This window comes from Dicentrarchus labrax, unplaced genomic scaffold (genome assembly GCF_905237075.1).
Source record: "Dicentrarchus labrax unplaced genomic scaffold, dlabrax2021, whole genome shotgun sequence".
Taxonomy (NCBI): domain Eukaryota; kingdom Metazoa; phylum Chordata; class Actinopteri; family Moronidae; genus Dicentrarchus; species Dicentrarchus labrax.
Window position 1 is genome coordinate 20672257 of NW_026136707.1, and position 15842 is coordinate 20688098.

The window sequence follows — 15842 nt, forward strand, 5'->3', positions numbered from 1 at the left end:
CCAAGTCTGCAATTACAACTCGGCAGCAGTACTTTATACATGTATCTAAAAAAAAAAAAAACCCTTGGTTGCCTGGCATTTATTTTTTTCTCACACGTCGCCCTGTAATTTAGAAAGAGAAAGGCAGGTGTCGGAAAACATGCAGCATACTCTATCGCTCCTTGTGAATTTAACCCATATAGGTTGCTGTTAATTGGCAGGTATGTCTGAGTACATCTCTTGAAACATTTCTGTTTGCTTTTTAAATAAATCATTAGGATGCAAAAAGCTCTCATAATAGGGTAGATGCATGCAGGCCAGCACCTGGAAGAATCCATTACCAGTTAAAGCAGAGCCTGCAGTACAGATGAGCTATTATCTATGTGTCTGGGCTGTCCATTACCTGAGGCCGCTTCACATCCACATCACAAGCCGCTGACGTTTCTTGCATGGCTTCAACGCGGATAAGGAGAGGGCTTATTAGTGCGAAAGAAGAAAAAAAACAGCCTGTTGACATTTAAACAAACCTTCTACCATATGTCTTTTGTTTGCAGCACATAATGGATTACTTTAGTCCTATTTTCTCTTCTCTGTGACCAACTCAGTTTCACACTTGAACTTAGGATCAGAGATCGTGAAAAAGAGCCTTTTTTCAGAGAGGGTAACCAGTGCTTTTACATTTTGTAGAAAAAGAAAGAGATACATGACAGATTGCAGAACAGCTAAAGGAATCCTATCTATCTCTCTAAACCTGTTACAAATTTGGTTCAGGTAACATTTTAGCAACCGGTAAAAAGACTATCCATTATTTTTCAGTGAGGATAGACGTGGTACCGCTATTTATTTCACTGACCGTAGGCTTGTGAAGATGAAAGGGATATTACCTTGCAGCAACATAAATCTCCCTGTCAGGATCAGATGAGTTTTTTATAATGCTGACAAAAGGGAGAATGGATTACTCTACAACAGCCACAGCAATAAAACTCTTGGGAACAATCAGGTTTGGAAACAATATGGCTGTTGCTTTATCAACCCGCAGTAAGTATTTTAGTGCTTTCATTCTGGAGAAACAATTACGAACAAAGCCGAAAGAATACAGTGGATTTCACACCACCAGGGTTGCGCTGTCTTAGTGATACTTATTCAAACAGAGGGGCAGCGGGCATGAAATCGACTTTTAAGGGACTATGACACAGAAAAGACGGATGGAAGAGCCAAGTAAACAATGTCAGGGTTTTTTTTTTCCTGTCTGTACAGCATGTTCAACAAAATGTTCTTACTCTGTACAGTACAAGCATTCAAGTCTAATTTTCCCACAAAGGCACAGATGAAAAACAAATCATCTGTTGGGAATATGAAGTTCATGGTGGTGATATTTAGTTCTTTAGGGGATTCATGAGGGTTTGAGGTCAGTGCCTCCACTGAGACAGGGGTCACTAAAGTGCCAAACACACGGGAGATGAAGCAGAAAAACATTGCAGTCAAAGTTGTATCATATTGTCAAAGGTTTATACATCCTGTTCATCAACCCGCAGTTTTATTGTTGTTACTGTAGAGTTCAATGTAGGCCATGGTCACATGGTTTCTGGTCGACTACACAGCTTCTTTCTAGATCCGTCACAGCAGTGCAGCAGCGTTTAATATTCATACAGGGAGAAATCCAAAGCTGGGTGAGGTAACAGTTTATGTGCCCGCAGCAAACTGCAGCCATAACATGCCTGCTTCCAAAACACTAAAAAGGATACAAGAGTGGAATTTTCCTTTATGGTTATCAGTTTACACTCGTAATTCAATTTAAAGTACAGCCAGCTTGTGAAACCATATACATTTCTCTCTCAAATCATCTGTGCAGAGGAAGTCAGATATTCTAAAGAATGGATGGAGATATGTTCTCACAGTTGAATCATCCAAACAAACAAATGGCAAATTCATTGATCCTGAGCAGCATGTTAAAGGGCTGTCCAATCAATCCTGATGGTAAAGGTGGTCAATGGAAGAAGCAAGAAATTCCTCAGTGCAGGCTATATTGATTGAGAAACTTCTTCTGGCACCAGCATTTGACATGTACGCCGATGTAGTTGGTGTCAATGAGATACAGACTATTTCAGCTTGGAGCTGATGGGTAAACGATATAACTACGTGTGAAAAAGAAATCGTTGAACTGCAGGCACTCATTTGCTTGGTAACGCTGATTAGCCCCCAGCAGCTAACTTAGCTTGGTCCGTGAGCGGGAGAACTCAGGAGGAACTAATTTATTAATTTATTGTTCAACTGCATTTACCTTCAACCCTGGTTAAACATGCACATTAAGTGGCCTATTTTCCCTTTAAATGAGAATCACTTCGTCCTATAGAGACATACTTAACAATGTATGTACTTTACAATAACCACTGCATGTATAGTTATTTGATTAGATAAGAATCCTACACAAAATGCTGACAAACCCATTTCTCAGTCCACAACTAAAGCTGGAAGTGTCTGGAACACGTGTGTGTGTCTGTCTGCTATTGCCTGGTTCCTTTGTTTCGATTTAAGTTTAGTCTTGTGCACGCGAGACAACAGCTTCTTTTAACCCTCCGGTCACCCTCAGTGACTGCACCATGTTTGACTCTACTGGGAGACAGTTACGTAACAAAAACAGAGCATGTGCGTGTATGTCTGTCTGTGTGTGTGTGTGTGTGTGTGTGTGTGTGTGTGTGTGTGGAAGGGAGGAGAGAGGACACAAGAGAGAGTGATGAGATGAGAAATAGTGATATAGTTACACGGCGCTTATCTACCAGTGAAAACACTCCGTTCTTGACAAGAGATCAGGGGGCAAAGGTCAACATCTGTCCCTTAGGGAGGGCATCTGCTTGTAGAGTGATGAGTGCAGGCTGCAGGAAGCCTGACATCCAGCCAGGTTGGTTTCAGTCTTCTCATTTCCTTTCTCTCTTTCCTTCTCTTTCTGCCCCAACTCATTTTGAGAGGTTGCCAGAACTAGTTTAGGTCATGTTTGAACAACCAAGGTAGAAGTCAAAGAGCGATACTTGGTATGTAAAGAGTTTTGGAAGAGGAAAGAACAAAAACAGGAGAAGCAAAAGGAATGGATTAAATGGTATATATATGTAGCCTAGTCTCTAACACAACTTGCTATTGTTAGTGAGATGATCTCTCCCACTCTGGTGTGTCCAGCTAACTAGCTTTCAACCAACTGTTACTTTAAGGCCAAAAGGGCACATAAATAACTAACTTCATTTATTTGTGGTAGGGCCTCCCCCAAAAACTCGATGATTCGAGTCAGCAGTCGAGAAGAGTCGACTGGAATAGCTGCGTGGCAAGCTGTAAACTTTGCAAACCGAGTCGCAAAATGACTACAGATCTAATGATGGAAGTGGAGAAGGGTGAGAGAAACGGAAGCGGACGTGAAGCCGTACAGCGAGGCAGAGTAGAGGCTGCTTGGACGCTCTCTGCTCCGTTAATGAACCAGGCGGTGGTGCAACCTCCTCTACTAAACTATTTTATTACTCAACTATGAGCAGCACACTGTCTCTGACTATGTGGACATCTGGTTTTTTTTTTTTCATCACAGATGACGAAGCAAGGTACTTAAATGTGAGGTAGGCTAAAACATGAGACCAGTGTGGGCTGATACAGGATTTTAGTGTGCCGCTGAAAACTGGAAAAATAAATCTTTGTATTGAGCAGCCAATTCTGATCAAATTTTGAGCGGTCACAGGTTATGTCCCAAACAGGATTATATTAAAACATGATCATATTGAAATGTGATCTAAGAAGTCCAGGTTGAGTAACAGATGAATCACTTAAAGACAAGAACAATGCTGTTTCTTTATTTCCATATCTGCTACATGGAACATCAGTCGTCTGTCTCTTTGCAGTCACTTGCAGCTTTAGGATTCGTTTTTAGAATGAATCTGCAATTGTTGGCACATCCCAACCAGAGCAACTGTTATGCATGTTGACACATAGCAAACTCTTAACCAATGGACAAAGGCCTGCACTGACACTCGTCCCTGCCATTTTCACATACTCATCATGACCATCGCCACTCCTCCAACATAACAATGCCGGTCTGCAGCGCGACACTGTGAATAAGCGAGGGCAGTTGTATGTGCGTACCAGGCTAGAGGAGAAGTCAGAGTTTTGTCAGCTCGGTGACCAGTCAGCCGTGGCCGTCTGGCTGAACTAAAGCAGCTCCACCACCCACAGAAGCAATGTTTGCCTCTGGGCTCCCGCTGCCCGTCTGACACATCAGGGCCACGGCTTCCTTAGCTTCCTGCTCTCTTAACATAAGATAATTGCTCTCGGAGTTTGGTAATGAAATATCACTGTGACACTCAAGAACCCACCGCTTTCTTGTACACACTGTGATGTTTTGAGGGAAAGGGGGTTGAGTGTACAGACAAATATACAGCTGTTCTTCTGCAACATTCTTTTTGGAATTCCCTCTCGGAAGAGCACATATGGCTCTGAGGGAATATTATACTCTAGCAGAAAAACAACACTCCCAGGGGTCCAATGCCGTGCATAGCTATTGCTTTGTTAATTCAAGCATATATTTGTTTTTGCTTTGTTATGCATGGGCACCTCCCGTCACTCCCTGGGGTGTCCTAGTGATATAGCCCCGGGTCTGATGCGTAAGCTCAGTGCTCCTTAATGGAGATACACAACCGCTGCCACCTGGGGTTTCCATCATATAATTCAAGATACAAGCTCTCCACTTGGATCTGGAGGCAAAATATTCAACTCTGCCATCTGCTGTGATCACTATGAGGAGCTGACACATTGCAGGCTGTGACGCCACTGCGGATGACAGGATGCGCTGTCAGTGTGTAGCGCACCGAGTTGACTGGCAGCACCACGCCTTGGGCAAAAACTAACAAAGCTATTGGTTTGTAAGAAGGTAATGTGACTCAACCTGTCTGCCAAGAACAGGCGCAGACAGGAGGGGAAGTGAGAAAAGAGAGGAAGTTTGTGAGTCTAAGAGGACGGAAGTTGACTAACCTCAGTGCATCACCTGCAAAACAGAGATAGTGTGCAGTCACACACACACACACACACTTGCTGAGCAGCATGGAAAACTTCACTGAGTATGGAAAATTATAACCAAACACCGAACTTTTCACTTAACTGTATGCAAAACTACACTTCAGGCCTGTTGGTATAGGCTGGTCTTGCTCTCACGGAGACAAAGGAATGCCAAGTGACGCACGTGATGGCTGAGCAAACCTCTTGGCATTTTCCTCTCCTGGCTGAGCTCAGGCAAATCCTGTAAAATGCAAAGGAATGCAAAGGAATGCACTCCCGCGGCCTTCCAGGCTCAGGTAGTCGCAGGCAAGCTGAAGCTTCTCCACAAGTTATGTGAAGGTTAAGCTGCGACTGCTGGCATCCCGCTTTGTCTAGGTCAATACAAGCATGTCTGTCTAATTAGTAATCCTTGACGTTCCACAAAATCCTTTAGCTAATACCAAAGACATTTTTTGTCAATGCAACTCAGATCTGTATCAAAAATGATACAGTCGTACGATCGTGTTATCTGACAACGCGCGACGGTGGCGGCATGGCATTCAAGTCACGCGGTGACACCGATGTACATGATCTGCTCTGTGGTCTGTCTTTATCAACGGAAGAGAGATGAAAAAGGTGAAGATTAAAGCTGCGTGTGTCAAACAGAGCCAGAGGTTACCTTGCTCAATGTTCCTCGTCTAGAGGACAATAATGGCTGCAGGCTTTAGTAAATCAGTGCAGTTCAGACATAGGCGACCACTCATGTGTGAATATTTTATTTATAGACCGTGCATAGCAGCGACAGAAATTGAGCATGTCACAGCTTTTTTTTTTTACATCACATTAACAGCAAGAACAACAACAACAAGGGCCCGTGTATCTTTCCATAGGGTCGTATGCCGCTCATCTTGGCAGTTCTCCTCAACAGACCAACAGTGCAGTGGTCAACAGCTGTTCTGTAGAGTAAAGCCAATAGAACCTGTATGGTTTCTGTTACAGGCCTTCACTGTTTTCATGTGTTATCGAGTAACAAGTGGAGCTTGCTACAGAACGGTCCTTACTTAGGATGCAGAGTGATGTAATACTTCATTTCCTCCAGGCTGTACAGTGTGTGTTTTAGCCTCTTAAAGCTGGCCGGTCTATCCACCAGCTAAGACAACAACATACAACGTTGCCAAAGCACCAGCCAGGAGAAACAACACATCTCCAAAAAGACTGCAAACATTAATCACATCTTTTACTTTTGACTTGTTATGTAATAGCACCAATGACTGAGTCTCTCTAATTCCACCATAAAGTTGATGCTATTAAAGTGAAGTGAATTTCAAGTGGACCGACCATTTAAATGTCACATGTCAACAGGTTTGTGTCTATGTATGTAGTCACAGTTAAATTGTATTGTGGCATACTGTATTAATTACAGTATGCCACAATATTAAACAAATCAACTGAGAAGCTTGGACTATTTAATACATTTTAACAAACATTGTTTAACCAAAGCATTGCTAACAGTAGGCCTACTGTTGGGGGGTTGCTAACATTGCCATGTTCCTTTCTCATATATACATCCCTCAAGTACAGGCGCAAAACTCTATTTAAAATGTTCCAATTTAAAGGTGACACGCTTTGGTGAATATTGCCATAAGTCGTGTAACATGATTTATACATTTAAAAGAACCGTCGTGCCCTTCTAATACATTCGGCATACATATGGGCCACCTATCAATGCGCACATTTCATTAAGTTTAAACTAAACAGCTGGTTTCCCTGTTGGTGCAACGGTCCACTGCCAACCAAACACACCGAGGTTTCCGGTAGCAAACACTGTCGAGCATTTTACAAAACTCTTAGTTTTATAGGGTTAAAGTCCTGCTTGGCGTGCTATATGTGTGCCGAACTGAAGAGAACCACCTCATGTCTGACACCAGGCCTTTAATCTCACTCAACACCGTGAGTTTTATTACCACTAAGCAAAGAAGCGTTAAATTGCTGGACGTGTTAGCGGTGATTGGTTCACCGAGAGAGAAGGCAGCGGGGAGGGTGGTGGTTGTAGTGGTGGTGGCTGTGGGGGTGGGGGGCGACACTGTCAAAGCACATGACACAGCAGTGGCACTGTCTGGTGGCAGTGATGCTTATTAAGCAACACTTACTACGTATGGTTTACACCGAGTCCGGTAGACGAAAATGACATTCCGAGCATATTTCCCCTGCAGGTTTCGAAACGACTGTAACGCACTGTAAACAAGTCGACGTGGATAACATGTTTACTACCGTTATACCGCGTAAAAAAAACAAAAACAAAACCCCAGTATGGCGATAGTAACGGTGTGTGTAGCTGTCTTTTACACTGGCTTTTACTCGCCTTTGTATTTGTCTTATTTGTGAATTGAAACCAGTTCGACTGTGCACATACCCTTCTCCGGTTAGTCTGTGTCAAATGCATCCACAGCTGAGCCTTGCACTGGATGTGACCAACTGTCAGTCTTCTTTCAGCAGTGGTCGACGGTGGTCGTCAACAGCATCGACAATAACGCCTTTTTCCCCTTTATGGTTCGCCGTTGTTGTAATCACCAAAGTGTCTCCGTTTCAACAAAAAAAAAAGAAAGAAAGAAAAAAACGTGTCTCTGTGCTTCCTGATTTAGGTACAGTGGTGGAGATGTTGTTTGTAAAGGGGTGGGGCGGAATGCAGCTTTTAGTCCGCCAAGAAAATGCGGGCTAAAAAAGCACGTTGGTGCACGTCTGTGCTTGATTAGTAGCTCGTGCTGCTCGTCGCGGGGAGGGTTCAGCAAACGAACTAGTGTCGTGATTTTTGAAATATATATATACTTAAACAGACAAAAAAAAAAAAGAAATACATTTAGCCAAACACCTACAGGATGTGCTTACTCAGAGGCTCTGCTCTGCTTTAGCTGCACAATACCCGGGCAGCCGGCAGGTTCTTCCAGTGCCTTGCTCAAGGGCAGTGTTATTGAGGGAGAGGCGTGTGGCGTTCACTGCAGATGTGTTTCAGGCGGTGCAGGTGTACAGTCCTCCTACTTCCTCACTACCTTCATCATAAAGCTCAGTTCAGTCCCAGCAGTTTCACTCTTCCTCATACTGCAATATGCATCAGCGTGTTCACCAGCTTCCTTCAACAATGGCAGATTGTCAAGAGAGCTGAACATTTTCTCTTCCTCCCTTAAGTGAAACACTTGGTGCACATATAATGCAGTATTATATATGTATATGTATATGTGTGTGTGTGTAGCCGGTTTAACTTGAGTATTTCTATTTTACATACTTAAGAGATATTCTTCATGTCATTTCAGTGAGAAATATAATATTGCCCTTTTTACTCCACTTATATATTTCCCTCCTACATATGTTACTTTGCCAATGAAGTAAAGTTAAATATATTATTCATAGGTTAAACAACCAAGCAGTGTACATAGAGTCAATATAATTAGCTCCTTCTTGACCAGCTAATAATCAGCTAAAAACCCTGCTTTCATTTGAATGCATCCATGGATACTGAACACATTGCCAGGGGCCAAGACATCGAGGGCCTCCCTAGGCTTCTGTCAGAAGTGACTATTGACATTTCTTGTTGTAGCTCAAATGTCACATGTTTTGCTCCTGTTGAACCAGTCCAATCCAATATTTGTTTTTGTTTTATTTATTCACAACAGGAGGCCTTTTACATGAATATAAAAACACAATATTAATATAACACTGACAGAGCATTACTTCTGTACTTTAACATATAACATTTGAATTCAGGACTTTCACTTGCAATGCAGTATTTTTCAGCGAAGGATCTGACTCCTTTTGTCGGCACTGCACCTGATGCAACTTAGTTTTAAAAACTTTTCAAAGCACGGCTCTTTGAAAAGTGGGGATTTTGCTTCTGTCTTCAAACTTATATCAACTGGAATCAATACTGTGTGCTCAGAAATATTAAACTTTAAAATAAACTTCAATAAATGGTATTAGTCCCTCAGGCAAGATTTAATATTTTTTATTGGAATTAAATCAGATAGACATTGGCGACTATCAGCAAATACTGCACAAAAGCGCTGTTGGTAGGTGTGCACTTTGAACAATAAGGATATAGTTTGAACAAGAGGTTGGATAAGTTTAGAGGGCCTCCCTGAGAGAGAAATTGTTTCTTGTGTTTGTAGTGTTTTCTTTATTTACACTTCAAATAAATACCACACAGGCCTTATCATGACTGGTTCATTTTTCTTTTATTACAGTGCCTGAGAGAAATGTTCCCAAGTGATATTAACATAAATAATTTCCACAACTTCCTCCCCCACTGAATTCTAAAGGCAGCTATCTCACAGTGTCGGTGAGCCATTGAATGAGATTTACTGGTGTTGTTTGAATACTCAGGTGTCTCAAAACAACAAAGTTCTTACTTGTATCCTATCAGAACCTCTGAAACCTTTATGACTTTGAAAGTGAAGTCCACCTGAGAGCAGATCTCAGGGATGAAACTCTAGGGGACCTAAACCCCCTTCAAAATAAAATGTTTTTTTAAATTAAATACTAACTTAATGGAAAACTGTGTTGACCAAAAACAAATCCTCCAACCCAACAATCTGCTTATATGACATGATGAATCAATTTATTTACTTGAACTAAATCTAAGCAAAGCTATGGTCCTTCTTGTTGGCCATAAATCTAGGACAAGTGCAGCCATTAGATAACTGTTTTATAGGTCATATACAGGGGAAGGACACAACAACAGAACATGAATGATTTAATGCAAGCCAGTACAAAAGCTCTACAACATGATGTTGATGTGAGAAGAACTGATTCATCTCTATGCTATTGTAATTTCCATAGTAATGATGTTAGTGGTATTATTGGGGAGGATGCTGCCCTTTATTCTCTATCCTTCGTGTTGTTCGTGGCTAGTTTTACATTTCATATTTCTCTCTACTTCATTTTACTTTGCTGTGATTAAGTATTTGTAGGTCTCGCTCTCTCAGATGTTTAATGTGAGACTGTTAGACATAGGGTTGTATTAGGACATTGCCAAAACTCCAAAAGGCCCAATTCTGCCTTATTCTCCTCATATTTCATCATTGATTTCTATTTTTTGCTTTCATTTAGTGTTGCAGTCCAATTATTTTAGTTAAAGCACTACAATCAACTGTTTCATCTTTTCTCCTTTTAAACTGTGTGACAAAAGGAAGAAAAATCTATCAAATGTAAGACTTTTATGCTAACATTCATTCTCTAATGAGCACTAAACACAAAGGACACCTGAGGCGGATGATCTTTTATTTTGCAGATATTTGGTCATAAATTCAAGTATTGGACAAGTACTACAATTCTGATTATTGCTCTAGATTCTGTGGGGGACATGCTATATTTCACATAAAAATACTTGGAAGTTTCAGAGAAGTAGTGCCATGGAGAAGCAGCTTCAGTGCAGTCTGTCACATGACAATCTATCGAGCCATAGCAATCCCGCTTAAAGATGATCAGATTTGATGCTGTGTAATACGATGATGCAGCGTTGACCAGAGAAATCAAATCGCCTCTGATAATGTATCCGGGAGGACCGGGTCCAATCCATCCTGACTCAGAGCTCCTGATAGCATTTGTGACTGCAGGGTTGGGCGGTGGGGCGTGAGGGGGGGGCGCAGTTCGGAGGTGCTGGCAGAATCAAGGGAGATCAGCCCAAGGCAGAGAAAATGACTCAACATCGTCAGTCATATAATAATAACCCATTAGCTTAGAGCCTGGACCGATTTCGACAGAGATACAGTAACTCGTTGTCATGGAAATGGCCAGGCCTCAGTTGAGGTAATGGGCCTAAAACAGCCTGGATTATCCATCACAGTAACTCAGGGGAAGGGGGAGCTGTTTGTCATCTATGTATCTGTATTGAGGGAAACGTGCTTAGAGCAGTCATATTTCCTTTACTCAAAACTAAAACTCATGATATCCTCAGTTATTGATTGAAAACAGAACTCCAGAATCACAGGGTGTTTGTTGTCACTAGTTGCAGACGAGGACAGATGGTGAATTACAGGCCTGAAGCAGACACATCTCATGATTTCATGTTTTTATGTATCGCTAGATGTTTTGCTTGATTACTTGCTGGAAATATATCCAGGTGTCTTGCTCTCATCTGTATTTGTCTGGAATAATTAGCCTGATTGAAAGTCCTCATGCATACAGCAGCAAAATAGATTTGCTTTTATCCTTAACTAAAAGGTTTATTTAGTTGTACTTTGAAGATCTTCCAGCCCTACGTATACGTGTGCAGTGTGCCGTCTTGTGCTGTTTTCTGGTGTGTTTATGAACAGAACCATAAATGGGCCTGTAGATGTCAGTTAGTGAAGGCTTTCCTGGGTGATCTTAATCGATTCTACAAAGCTCTGTCGCGTTAGCCGTATTGAGAAAGACTTCTAATACACAATAACTTACAAACTGTCACTTTTCATTAAGTGAAAATGGCTTCAAATGTCTTGATTAACATAACCTTGTCACCTCCATACATCAGTGTTGTTGTTTACTGGCAGGCAATGATTTCCGAAACTTACAATAAAGTGTGAACTATTAAATTACTCACATGCACACAGAGGCCTTGAACTCTAATGAATACTGTCCTCTGGCTTCTGCATGAGGCGCACACCTGGAATGACTGTTTGTAATTGCATCTGTGTATTGAAGTAATGTGGTTTTAGATCTACATATGCTGCCACCATAGCAAGGTCAGAATAACCTGGGTAAGATTGTATGACACATGACCTATAATGCACTCAGACCAAATAATCAGGTCCTTTCTAAGTTTTACGCTTCAAAGCTAGTTTTAAACTAGTCATTTACTTCAGTTCAGTCTTAGTTTGCTGTATTTAAACTTTTTAAATGTCTTTGGTAGCAAATTCTTTATAGTATATCGGTTGCTAGGAAAACATTGGGAGCAACATCTGACTAAAATCAACTAACCATGTGATGAATAAAAAAAAAAACTCTCTGGTCTCAGGGCGCCAGGATAGATCACCTGGTAGAGCTGGTGCCCAATATACCAAGGCTGAGTCTGTGCTGCAGCGGGCCAGAGGTTTGGCTCCAACCTGTGGCCCTTTGCTGCATGTCACCAACCCCCCCTTCCTGTCACTATTGGGCTTTTATTGGCTTTAATCAATAGTGACAGCTGAAGACACATTTTAAGTGTCAGGTGTGGAGTCAACCATGCTCCGTTACTTAAGTCTATTCGGGTTATCATGTGATTCAGTGAGCAGTTCATTAAGCCACTTACACTTAGACCTGGCTGTTACTGGGTGTAAATATTTATAAGGATCTCTACAGATGACCTGTTCTAATAATTTCCAGAATACTATAATTTAACACTATGCTGGTATACAAACCTTGAATAATGCTATAAATCAACGTTCTTATTATTATCAATAATATGACTTTCCCCAGTAACTAGTAGTGTAACTAATTACTAATACATTTCAGTAATAATATTACTCCTCCAAAAAATAGTTAGTTACAATATTACTTTTGTCGTTACCCTCGACTGATTTGAAATCCAACAATCCAATCACATCCTTGGATTCATTTTTGTAATATTGGAGGAAACTAGTTTGGAAAATGGAAATGTTTACATTCAGGAGCTGGAAATATTCCATTACTTTGATTTTAACAGACAAAGCTGGATTTTAATCTGAATTTTGGGGAGAAGGGACACAATTACCAGTTTTGTGGGTAGTAGCAGAAAAGTAATATAACTAGTAGTGTAATATATTACATTTTTTGAGTAACTTGCCCAACACTGGTTATTACTTAAGTGAGACATTTCTGGATTGTATTTAACAAAGTACTGAACTTTATAGGTTCATTCCATTATTCTGTCTGGTATTCATGTTTTTAATTAAAGGAAACAAAGTCTGTCAGGCGGGTGCCATCTCCGATCATTCACTTAAAAGAGCCGGTTCATAGGGCTGACTCATCAATACATCACTATATGTCAGCTCTAGTACTGTCTGAAAGGTAATGGTAGTTTTCTGGCCTATCCATGCCTATACCAGATGCTCCAGCTTACTTGAGACATAGATTGTGGTATGTGAATGGATAAAAGTGATTAAATGCAAAACAAGCCTACAAAACAATTAATATATAACTGAGAAATTGCTCTGATGTTTTTGTACAAAACAGACTTGATAAAACACCCACAAGCAGCGGCGACACTGGCCAAGCGTGAAGCGGTGACAGGAAGCGTAAAATTGGCAAAGTAATTGAGGCAGCGACCTAAGTATTCATCCAAGAGATTTCAGTACCTTTCATTTAAAGATGAGACCTCTCTCATTTTACTAATGCGGACATAAATTCATTTTGAATGGTGAGGGTTACTGAAAATGTGGTTTAAAAGTACTTCCACCCAAAGGGCAGCTTAGGGCGTTTATGAGCAGTTCTTATCTCTACACATTTGGTTAATGACCTTCAAGAAACCTGATGGATATTGAATATCGCCTGGTTTCACCTTTTTAGGTTTAATCACGTAGAAGGGGGAAAACGCCAAGATAACATCTCACACAGAGAGCAAAGCCACGACCACTGCCAGGCATGGCAATAAATACAAATCATTCACACAAAGACTCTCTCACTCAGGGTTTGACTGATAAGGCTGATAGCTACGGTTGTATGGTTTGGCTATAAAGGATGTGTGGTGCTGATACTCAGAATATCCACAAAAGTTCACCCCAAAATATAAGGGTTTAGCTTTTCTGGAGAAAACATAATATTTAGGAGGATTTAGTTTCCTCTGAATGTGTTTTTTCACATGGTGTAAAACACTTAAATAGCATTCAGCCTGTTGAAAGCCCAATATAATATCTGTCTACGGCTAACACACTCTTTAATTGAAGGCTCGCCTGAAGTTGTGGTGTGACCACTTTCTCTGTTGTCTCTAACGATTGTGCTGACAGATGGAAGCAATCAAAAGACTTTATTACTTTAGTTTTCAAAGCCAGAACACTCACAATCATCAATAAATGATAACCTTTTCATTTAAGACTTTATCTGACAAAGCAGTACACTAATCCTTAAAATTGACCTGCTTTATCTTTGTGACAAAACATGTGCAGCGCAGCACGCCTGATTCGATTCAGGGATAGTATCAAAACAGAGACAACGTTTCTAATTCGTAAAATAGCATCCTCTGCTGAAAGAAACCCTTACAAATTGCTGCGGCAAAACAAGCAGAAAACTGCATTTACAGCATGAGTTTGTGTGGAACTGACAGTACGGGCACATTCCCAATGTGATTATGCATCCCCAAATGCTGGAGCTGTATATGCAATTGCTGTTTGAAACCACAGAGATTAACCTGTGTCACTTTGCTAAATCAAATTGGCTGGTACAGTGTTCTCATTATTTCCACTGATGACTACCCACCAAACACACAGAGGAAATTAGTGCCAGAGACAGCAGCAGCAGTAACAGTCATTCAGATGGGCTGAAACACTCAAATACACATTAAGCTGTCGACAAAAGATTCCCATCACAGCTGGATTTAAAGAAGTCTTAAATGCACTTCTTTAATATAAAATAGCCCCACCTAGTGGAAGATATCCTTCAAGTACCCTTAAAAATGTTTATAAAGAAAAGAGAAAATAACAGGGTTTTGGTACCAACAAATAAATAATATCAAAGAGAAAAGGAAATGAATAAGTAGACACTCAACATATCCTATATTTAGAATACAGGTACAGATGTTGACAGCAAAAAAATGTGTGTATAGTATACAATGTATAGGATTAATGTAATAATGTTCTATTATATTACAGTAGAATAACCTTTCATCTGTTTGTTTTGTATTGGTTGTTGTTGTGTGTCTGACCTTTGAATAACAATTATACTGACCATTTAGAGGTTACATTCAATCTAATCATGTCCAAATGGATGGATGGCTGTTGTGATGTGTGTGCTCTCCACTTTGCTTGCTGTCTGGCCTCTTGTCAGTACTGTTTCTGTTTGCTGGGAGGCACAGCGAGCAGGGAGCTGAACTTGTGGGCTCTGAAAGTCTGACAGGCACAGAAACCATTGAATTATTCCGTCCTGAGCCATCTTTACCTACGCTTTTCAGTTCCATTGCCGTCACTACCGGCAGAGCTCGGAGAACCTGCACCCGTCTCATTTCTTCTAACACAGCTGAGTCTAATCGGAAACAAAGCAGAGGAGTAGAAAGGCAAACAATGGACAGTGAAAAGCAGCGTGCCTTCTGACATTGAGGCAATCCTTTTGTATTTGCTGCTCTAAACCCATTGTGTCAAATCAGAATCAGAAGTCTGTTTATTGCCAAGTAGGTTTTCCAGCCATTTTGGTGCAGAAACGTCACAATAAACATAGTAAGAAAAAGAAAAAACATGTACTGCAACCGTCAAGAGTAATTAATATAAAATAGACATTTTATATTTATGGTTGAGCGGTCTCTTCTGGAAAGTGTTGTGTTCAACTTTTCAGGATTGTTCGTAAAAAAGAACTGAACCAACAAAGACAAAGAAAACATCAACTACAGAAACACAACCTTCACCAATAGAAACAACGTATAAAAACAATGTGAAAGAAGTGATGAACCTACAGAGAATTATAACCTAATCTGCAGATCCCCTCGATTTTATGGAGTTGGATAGTAAATTTCAGCTCATTGTTTAGCTGTCTGGCAACTTTACTGTTCTGGTTCAATCTCACCGCTCTCATAGCGTTGTTTCAAGCTGCAGCAGGCAGCTCTAAAAGCCCCTGTACACTGCTCAGGGTCAAAAGGTCACTAACGAATAGCTGGTGAACACAGTGGAGCAATTAGCAGTCAAAGATCCAGATTATTCCTCTGGAATTGGTAGAGAACAAAACAGAGC

General features: G+C 40.8%; 1 protein-coding gene across 2 annotated transcripts in view; it reads right to left on the minus strand.

The window, feature by feature from the left end:
• LOC127367151 (myelin basic protein) overlaps window positions 1–7716 on the minus strand; it is a 53528-nt gene extending 45812 nt beyond the window's left edge. Inside the window, exon 1 of one of the 2 annotated variants that reach the window (XM_051406749.1) lies at window positions 7397–7716. The gene's annotated coding sequence lies outside the window, so the exon portion shown is untranslated. The remainder of the gene's footprint in view (window positions 1–7396) is intronic. The other variant, XM_051406750.1, reaches the window with a different exon arrangement.
• Between the last annotated feature and the right edge of the window lie 8126 nt (window positions 7717–15842).